Source organism: Molothrus aeneus, chromosome Z (genome assembly GCF_037042795.1).
Source record: "Molothrus aeneus isolate 106 chromosome Z, BPBGC_Maene_1.0, whole genome shotgun sequence".
Taxonomy (NCBI): domain Eukaryota; kingdom Metazoa; phylum Chordata; class Aves; order Passeriformes; family Icteridae; genus Molothrus; species Molothrus aeneus.
In genome coordinates, this window is record NC_089680.1 from 33,916,564 (window position 1) to 33,926,134 (window position 9,571).

Consider the following 9,571-nt stretch of genomic DNA (forward strand, 5'->3'; position numbering starts at 1 on the left):
TTCACCTTTTTCAAATTTATTTGCAAGAAATTGTTATTTCAATCCATACTAAACTGCACTTTAAAAACTTAGAAGTTGAAAGAAATTATCAATTTTATCCTGATGTTTCGTACAAAAAAAGTGTTCTTTGCAATTAAATCTTCAGAATCTGCTCATTGAAAAGGAGGATATACTACAGATTCAGATGCCTTTATTCTTCTATGAATACAAATACACAGCTAGACACAAGAAAGAGGTTGCAGTAAGATTAAGTAGGTATGTGTACTCAGGTTGCAACCAATTAAAGGCTCTCTTTCTCTCAGAAGCCTCAACAGGAAATCTTTTACATATCAAGCTGAAACAAGATTTATTCAAGTCTACATATTTACTTAAGTCTTGTATTTTGAGATTCAATTCAAGCTACTTCCTGGCTTTTTTTTAAACACAGCACGATGGTACAAGGCACTAAACACAACTACATCAGGTTCCCATCTAAAAGGAAATGGTTTGTGTGTCCTGTAAATCAAGCTTTGAAGCAAACTGTGTACAAAGCAAAAAGAAAACCAGCAGTTATACCAACTTCATTTTTAATTTACTCATATGCTATTTATCATTGTATCCTCAGTTTAATTTAAATGCACCTTCACCTAAGAAAGCACACAGCTTTTAAGCATATTCACCTGCTTTTAACATTTCTACTTCTAACCAAGAGAACTGACAAAGTTACATGAAGTTATCTGACCTTATATTGAAGACCACAGGTATTTCAGAACAGTCTTAACTCACAAAATTTCCTTTTCTTTTCCTCCATTGATTTTTGGGGGTCACTGTTTTGCTATTTGGAGGGGGAGGTGGGTGTTTTGTTGCGGGAGGCTTTGTCTGTTTGGGTTTGGTGTTTTTTCATTTTGAGGTTTTTGGGTGTTTTGGGGTTTTTTTATTCTCTTGGGGTTTTTTTGTTAATTTCTTTCAGAATATACTCAATAGTCTACACGAGAGTATCAATAACATATGAAAAAAGAAGAAGGGACAAAATACATGGATTAGTCCCACAGAAAACAATGAGTGGAGAGTTATTTAGGGTTGGTGTTTTTTTATGGTAAAAGCATATACTATGACTATAAAATAACCAAGTCACTATTTTGGAATGTACTATAATATCAAAAGGTCAGCAAAGTAAACAACTCAGACACTTAATATTTATTAACAAAACTTAAAACAGCAGCTACACCCTTTGTCATATAACCTCCTTTCCAGCTCACAAGATCATCATACCAGTCTCTAGGCTAGTTGCATGAACACAGATGAAGACAGAAACAAAGCAACAGAAGAACATAAGGAGAGCAAGAGGACAATATAAAGACAGATTCACTTTAATGGTTTAATGAATACAACTTAAGTGTAAACAGCATTTCTATCCCTCCGATCTTTTTCTAAATGACAATACGTCAATTTTAACACTTCTGACCACTGGCTGATTTTCTCCATTCTAGGACCAGGTGTTAAGGACAGTCATAAAGTACACATCTTCAAAAACTGCAGGCACTGCTAGTGTGAATAGGCCCCTCTGCTACTTGGTTTAGTCACTGTATAACTCTCAATATTCTTAGGTGACTGTAAATAGCTGTAAAATATTTTTGGTATTCAGTCAAAATTGTTTTGTTAAAGTTACAGAAAATAAAATAAAAATAACATCTGCAGAGCTCAACACATTTCTTTCACACAAAGGTTTAAGTTTTAACTTAATCAGACCAGACTGCAGTTCAATTCAAAAGGAAGAAATCCGGTTTACACTACTAAATGGATTAGAGCAGGTTTAAGAGAAGGAAATCCGGTTTCACTATGAAGATATACCTCTTTAAACTCTTATATCCTTTAAAAGCTGTCATCCGCGGTCTCAACCTGCAGCAGAGATTCTCCCCCCTACTTGGCTATCAATGACAGAAAATATTTAAGACATAAGGACTGACTAAATTAACTTTTTAATGAAAATTACTTTCCGCAGGCAAGCGTTATCGTACAAAAAGTTAAAGAAAAGTTATTGGATTCTTTAAAAGGCCCAAGAGGATTTGAGGACTTCCATATCCTACATAACAACATGCTAGAGATTCGACTTGTACGCCTCTATCTAACAAAAATTGTCGCACTGGATCAGCACCAAGTTGAAAGCACTGATCAAAAACGGCGTCTTACTAAAAAGTTCAGAACTGTGCAAGTTCAGTGCATGTTAAACGTTTTATGGGGGTTTATATTACTTAAGAATAACGATCCCAAATGTATGGAGACTTTCCTTTTCACCCTCCTCCCATTGAAATTGCAGATGTGGAGGAAAACAAAAGAAAGGAAGTACATTCATCGATGAGAGCTACTTGAGAAAAGGGGCTTTCTGAACAATGGGCCGTAATGATGTAGTTTGAGGTGGTGCTCCATTTTGGTGAAACATTAAAAAAGTAACTACACCGTCTATTCGCCTCCAGTCACATATTCTTTATTAATACACTTTCTGCCAATAGATATATAACTGCACACATTTTAATTATTTGAGCGGCTTATGCATTATCCTAGAAGGATATACCCTTTGAGTCTTGGCTTCAAACAACATACGGTATCAACACTGTGTCATAACCCTCGCTCTATTTGGGATACGGGTTTTTCTAGAGTTAAGGGACGCCAGCAGAAAAGTCAGCCCAAAGCCGCCCGGGAAAGGAAGACGCGCCCGCTCCGCCGTTCAACAAAGTGCGCCGCAGCCGCCCGGAGCGCCGAGCCCCGCCAAACTTTCACCCCCCGGTAATGCCCGTCCGCTGCCCGGCCCGGAGCGCGGCTGGCGGGGAGAACCACGCCGCCGCCGCCGCCGCCGCCGCCGCTCTCGGCTCCTCGGGAAGCGCCCGGGCACGGGCTGCACCGCCGGCTCCGCGGACGAGCCCGCCGCCCGCCCCCAGCAGCCCGGCCGCCGCCGCCGCCGCCCGCCCACAGGTGTCCCCCCGCCGGCACCGCGCCCCGCCGCAGGTGAGGAGGGCAACTTCCCAACTGCGGGGAGCGCGCACCGCCCCGCCACGCCCCGCCCCACCTGCAGCCCGCGCCTCCGCAGGATGCCCGGCTCGTCCATGCCGGCGCTCCGCCGCCCTCACGCCGCGCGGCGCCGCCTGGCCATGCCGGACCGCCCGGAGCCCGCTCCGCATCCCCGCAGCTGCCGAGCGCTGACATCACGCCCGCGCCGATTGGCGCCGCCGCCGCACGTGACCGCGCGAGGTGCGCGCCCGGCAACTTCGGGGCGCAGTCCGGGGCCGCTCCGCAGCGCCCGCGCCGCGCCCGCGGCCGCTCGGGCACCGCCGAGCCACGGGGAACGAGCTTCCCTTTCCTTGCAGGCTGGAACGGCAGCAGGGCTATAACGGCACCGTGTGAGAAGCCGCGCCCCACTGGATTCCCAAGTGCGGCTGCGGAGAACCCGCGGAGAGAGGACGGATTGTCTCAGGGGTGCAGGCACCGCGGCTAGCAGGTCCGGCTGTGACCTTGGGCTTGTCGCCCGAGGGCCTCTCATCAGCTCAGCTGACCCGACTAGTGCAAGAAAAACTCGTCTCCGTCAAAAACTAGGTGCTAGATCCTTAAAGGTTATGTCTGAAAGCACAGATTTTAAGGCGCAGATTTTAAGGCAGTGGGAGTTTTCCTATTTGCCAAGCTGCTGGTTAAACAGATCACTGATTTATTTTTTTTTCCCCCCAAAGGCTGTCACCATACTATTAGCTATTCATCCATTAACACTCTAAGATGAGGCTACGACAATCACACCCTTAAATCTAGTACGAAAAAGAAATATTGATTTCCTGTCATATTGCATCATTTTGAGAAGTAGTCCATGTACATTCCATAGTGGTAAAACCTGCCAGGAGCAAAGGCATTTAGAACAAAAAAAATTGAAGGACTGCTGAAAGGATAATGCTGAGCAGTAACAGCTCATCTGAAGAACAGCAAAAGAAAAGGCTGCTGTATCCCTGCCCCCAACCCTCAACTCTTCTTCATGCAACTGAAATGCATTAAAGTTATTGTTTTACACTTATTACAATTAAAAAATATATAACTTCTGCTATTAAGCTACATTTCTCTGTATCATTCTAAAAAGCAGTCAATTTTTATCTAAGTTACACAGTGACATTAAGTGAACATGTTTCTTTTTCCCTGTCCCTCCATGTCTCCAGCTCCAAGTGCATCCATCATATTTGGTCAATGGCTTAAAACTCAGCTGCCACAGACTTCAGTTACAGGCTTAGAGCAGTACTTTAGTTAAGAAACGAGATACTCATACTGACCAAAACTCCGGTTCCACAAGAGGGAGACAAGGAAACTCAAACACACTGATAGATTTACAAATCTGTAGGCCAGAAGGGGATATGCAACCATCCTGCCTTCCTCTGTAACAAATGCTACTCATCCATCCTGAATTCATTGTTCAAGAGTAGTATCTCTTTAAGCAGCATGCTGACCCTAGTGAAAACTTTTTTGCTTTACAGAATCAAACTGAAAAGTGACTAGATCCCCTCACCTGCTTGAAACAGAGGGGAAAAAATGTTACATTATCTGCTGTGGATTCCACCCAATATTCCTGTTTACCCTTTTCCATTTCAAAATATCATCTTCCTTCTTCTTATAACACTTTAAAACTTTGTCCAAATCATTTGCATCCATGCTGTCCTCACATAGGATCTGTTCTGTGTTTCTGTTTCCAAAAACAACACAGGCAAATGAATGAAAATCTAAATGCTGTTGCATGCTTCCAGTAAGGGTGGCAAAAATTAATTAACCAAAGACTGTGAAGTTTCAAGGATGAGAGGCAAAATCTTACCATTTGTCTCTCATGGCACACTGCAAGTTTCAGCTGCAAGGTTGTTTGCATTTTTACACCCAATCTTTATTCATATTGCACAAGTTTTATTTTAATCACTGAAATATAAAATCTCTCAATGGTCAATTTATCAGTTCCTTTAAAGTTAAGTAATACTGAAGTACTGAAGCCATCATTTCAGCCTAACTGTGTATTTAACTGTGTATGTATGAATTAAAAGTACCCCATGCCATCTAGCTCAGAGGTCAGTACTGGCACAACAGCATAAGAAAGTCATACGATCAAGTAATGTGTCACTGACAGGCACAGATGCAAAAAGTCCACAACCTAACAAAACCCCTCAAGTATCACTGAAGCTATAATTTCATAGCAGAACAATTTACAGAAAGTGTTATAGGCAGACAAAGAGCACAGATGTGCATGCATGAACTACAGAGTGCAAGTGTAACATGTTTTGCAATATGCTGAAGGTCATTGGTATAGCTGCCTAAGTAATACTGGAAGGCAGAAGAATGAAACAAAGAGAAGACTGCCTTCCAGTGAAAGATGAGATAAATCCCAAATAGAAGAGTATAAAACTATCTTTCAGTGAGAAGTGCGTTCACTATCAATTCTAGAAGTGGCATTTTCCTAGGCTTGTGCTGCATTTTATAAAGGTGTACTGGAAGGAACTGAAAAGCAGATGTTTGCACACAAGAAGGAAAGCATCCACTGAATTTTCTCACAATTTATAAATATCTTTAGTTATTGCCAAAAGTGCATTTTCATGTTTAAAAATGCATATAGCACATTTTTTTCTGGAGGCTTTCATTATTTTCAGTTTTATTTATTATTTCAGTTATATTCACCATCAAAACCATGGCAGGTAAGACTGTGGTATATAAGAATTTGTGTTTTAGAAGAAAAATCCATGCTGTTTGAAATGTTTTAATATAATTATCCTAATATTTATATATACGAAATACAGCAAAATACCTCACATATTCTTTCACATCACTTGTAGCAGAAAGGCACAATTCAGTTGTACATCCACCACAAAATAAAATGCATACAGTGAATGAAAAAAACATTTTTCCTTCCCCCCATCAGGGAAGGCAAAATCATTTTAGGACAACAGTAACGAACCTCCAATTTTGCCAAAATTTTTTCTCCCCTATAAATGAAGCATTTGACCTGATTAAATGTGAAAGATGTTTCAGAATTAATTTAGACACATACTCCTAAGCCCATGTTTATTTAAAGCTGCAAAGAAACATGGTAGAAGATAGTTTTCAGGACAATTACATAAATCCAGTAAGTTTTTATCTTCATTCAACTGCCATTTTTTTGCATTAATCATAAAGCTTCACTTTAAAAATAATACTGATTGACAAAACAAGAGAATTTAGAAATCGATGTAATTACTGAAATCAGCCAATCAACCAGATAAAACCTAAGCATGCAAAACTATATATGAATATGTAACTAGAGTTTTACAATGCAGATTTAATTTAATTTTATGCATACACATATCCCATGTGTGGCTGCCACTCTCATACTACACATGGTGGTAGCATATGATAAATCATATTAATTATGCACCATGAAAAAACTCATCCGTACTCTGCCTCTAAATCTATCTCTGTCAGGGCTATTTCCTATACCTTAAATATTCTACAGCATCCAGTCACCATCACTGAGTTTTAAAAATAATTATTTTCTTCCTAAATGTGAGAATTCATATGCTTAGAATAGATAACAAGCAATGAAATAATTGCCTTATATTCTGATAACCTGCTACCCAAAGTAACAGGAACTTTTTTCCACCACAGGTAAAAAGGGAGCTTTTTATCATATTTTTGTCCACTGATAAGCTATTCAACTAACTTACTAGAAAAATTAAAGTATTTCAACCGCCATAATTTCACAAGTCAAGGTAAGGGAACTACAACTACAGATACCTGGAAGTGATTAACATTAATTCTTATGCAGCCTTTTTCTAAGCACATTAGAGATGAGAGAACTATTAGAGTATACCATAGCATGTTCCCCTGGGTGTTATAGTTACAATGGGTTTGAAACAAACTCCTGCAAACACTGCTTTTGTGGTTTTAAATGGAGAGCAGCCCCACAGTAATGGACCTGGGAGCCCTGGTCCATGGCAAGCTGAACATGAGCCAGCAGTGCCCTGGCAGCCAGGAGGGGCCTGTGGGGCATCAGGGACAGCATCACCAGCCAGGCAAGGGAGGGGATTGTCCTGCTCTGCTCTGCACTGGGGCAGCCTCACCTCCAGTGCTGGGGGCAGCTCTGGGTGCTCCAGTGTAAGAAGGACAGAATGCCACTAGAGAGTGTCCAAAGGAGGGTAACAAAGATGGTGAAGAGTCTGGAGGGAAAGCCAGAGCAGCTGAGGTCACTTGGTCTGTTCAGCCTGAAGGAGATTGAGGAGAGAGTCTACAACGTCCTCACAAGAGGAAGCAGAGGGAAAAGTACCAATCTCTTCAGTCTCAAGACCAGTGAGGGACTTGAGGGAAAGGCATGAAGCTGTCAGGGAGGGTTTAGGATGGATATTAGAAAAAGTTTCTTCACCCAGAGGGTAGCTAGGCACTGGAACAGTATCCCCAGGAAAGTGGTCACAGCACCAGCCTGACAGAGTTTGGACAATGCACTCAGGCACATGGTGTGACTCTTGGAGTGTTCTGCACAAGATCAGGAGTTGGATTCAATTATCCTTGTGTGTCCCTTCCCAGCCACGTTATTCTGTGCTTCTGTACTAGTTTAAAGAATAAACTGTCAAGGGAAGACAACATAACAGTTCCACAAAGGAGCTCAAGTTTATTTTTCTGAATGGTCATAAAAAAAATTGAGCCACTTTTGTGTTCCACAATCATACTCTGCATATGATTAAGCAATAATCTAGATAACATTCCTGTTCTGTAGTATTCTGAAAACAGTTTCAGTTCCTAAAGGAATTTTACACTGAGTATTTTACACTGAATTTTAAACACCTTATGCAGACACAGGACATTTTTTTTCTATTACACACACAAAAAAAATCTCTAAAAGCATCACCCAGAAGTTTTCAACTGTCCCATACATATATATCCACACCAAACCATCCATGCTGTCACTCCACAATGCTTTGGGGAAAAGGGATTTCATTAGAATCTTAATGGATACCAGATCATCATCACAGGATGTCACAGAAGCATGAAAGCAAAATCCATGTGTGGTGCTGGGAGATGGGAGATGAACATATATTTTTTTAAATCGATCTGATAGAAGAGAAACAAAAGGGAGGTGAAACAAAATGAAGATTACCTTTAAAGAATTTTATACAGATCAACATCTAGCCATCTTAAGTAAGTCAAAGGATTATAGTGTCACTCTGTACATCTACACAACCCATGAGTTTTCTTTAATGCAATGTTTTTAATGTTATCTGAGGAGAAAAGGGTTATGGAAACAATTCTATCCATCTGCCTCTTGTTCCTTCAAGTTTTGGAAGTTTTATTATCTCTGAACTGTCACTAAAATTGGCTACAGCACCAGAAGTGAGACATTTAATCAAAATTAGCAGCAAAAATTGACAGACCAACACTTAACACCATCACCAAGACAAGCAATGCTGAAATCCACCCGAAGCCACAGATACCTTCTCAGTCTGTACATCTAAACTAGAAAACAACTGTAGCTCTGCCATTTATTTTTCAAGAATTTTCTCATACAACCACAGGAAAAGTTGTTGTTTCAGTATTAACAGGAAAGCGTATTTAAGATATTCAATCAGTGCAGGAATATAGGCCAGCTTTATCACAAACTACTTGAATGGGGTAAAGAAAATCCACCATTCAGTTTTCATTATTTATTTTCCAATACTTTATTTACCCATAGAAGCTATACAATAATATCATATGAAGTTGCGCATTGCTTTAAGAAATTGAGAAAGCAATTCTCACACTTTAGAATGTTAGGAGGTAAAGTTGCCATGCCTAAATTTGAGATTGATAAAGCAAATTTATTAATAATTAGTAACATACATTGAAATTCTGAGAAACTAATGAATTTAACTAATGAATCAAGTTACATTCCCAACATCACAATCAACTCTAAGAAGGCCCAGTAATTCATATACAATTTTAGACACTGTGAGCAATACATATTTTGACTATTTAAAGTTGAAAGGTTACACTATTTAATCTATATAGCCATTTTTGCTCCTGTATACATTTGCCTGATGTTCCTTCTGAGGGCCTATAAAAAGTAAAGAATAAATGCTCCATGTGAAACCAACAGCTCCCTTTCAGGGTGCAACATGTTAACCCACTACTTCCTAGAAGAAAACAGACATGCTCCACCAGCCAAATGTTTTCAAGGCACCTCTGAGTCCGCAGCTACAGCACGGAGAAGGCATTGCTGACCTGACAATAAAACCACAAGTTCTCACCAGTTTTTCCTCTATCCTCCTTCAGTATTACAATCCTACCCACACACACAAAGTGCATTATTCCATTTACATCTCTTCTATACTTCAGAAGTAAAGACATTTGGGCAATAATCACTGCATGGATTGAAAGAGCACCATTTAATTTGTGCTCCACTTCAACACATTACACAAACACACATTCAGGTAAGCCAGGCTGGCTTCCTGAGTGTCCAAGATGCACCCCAATTACCAGGTTCATGTCTCCATTAATAGACAGTTCATTATTCTCACTGTATATTACTAAGGATACATATCACAAGCAGGGAAAAATTCAAGATTCCTCAATTAGCAAGACA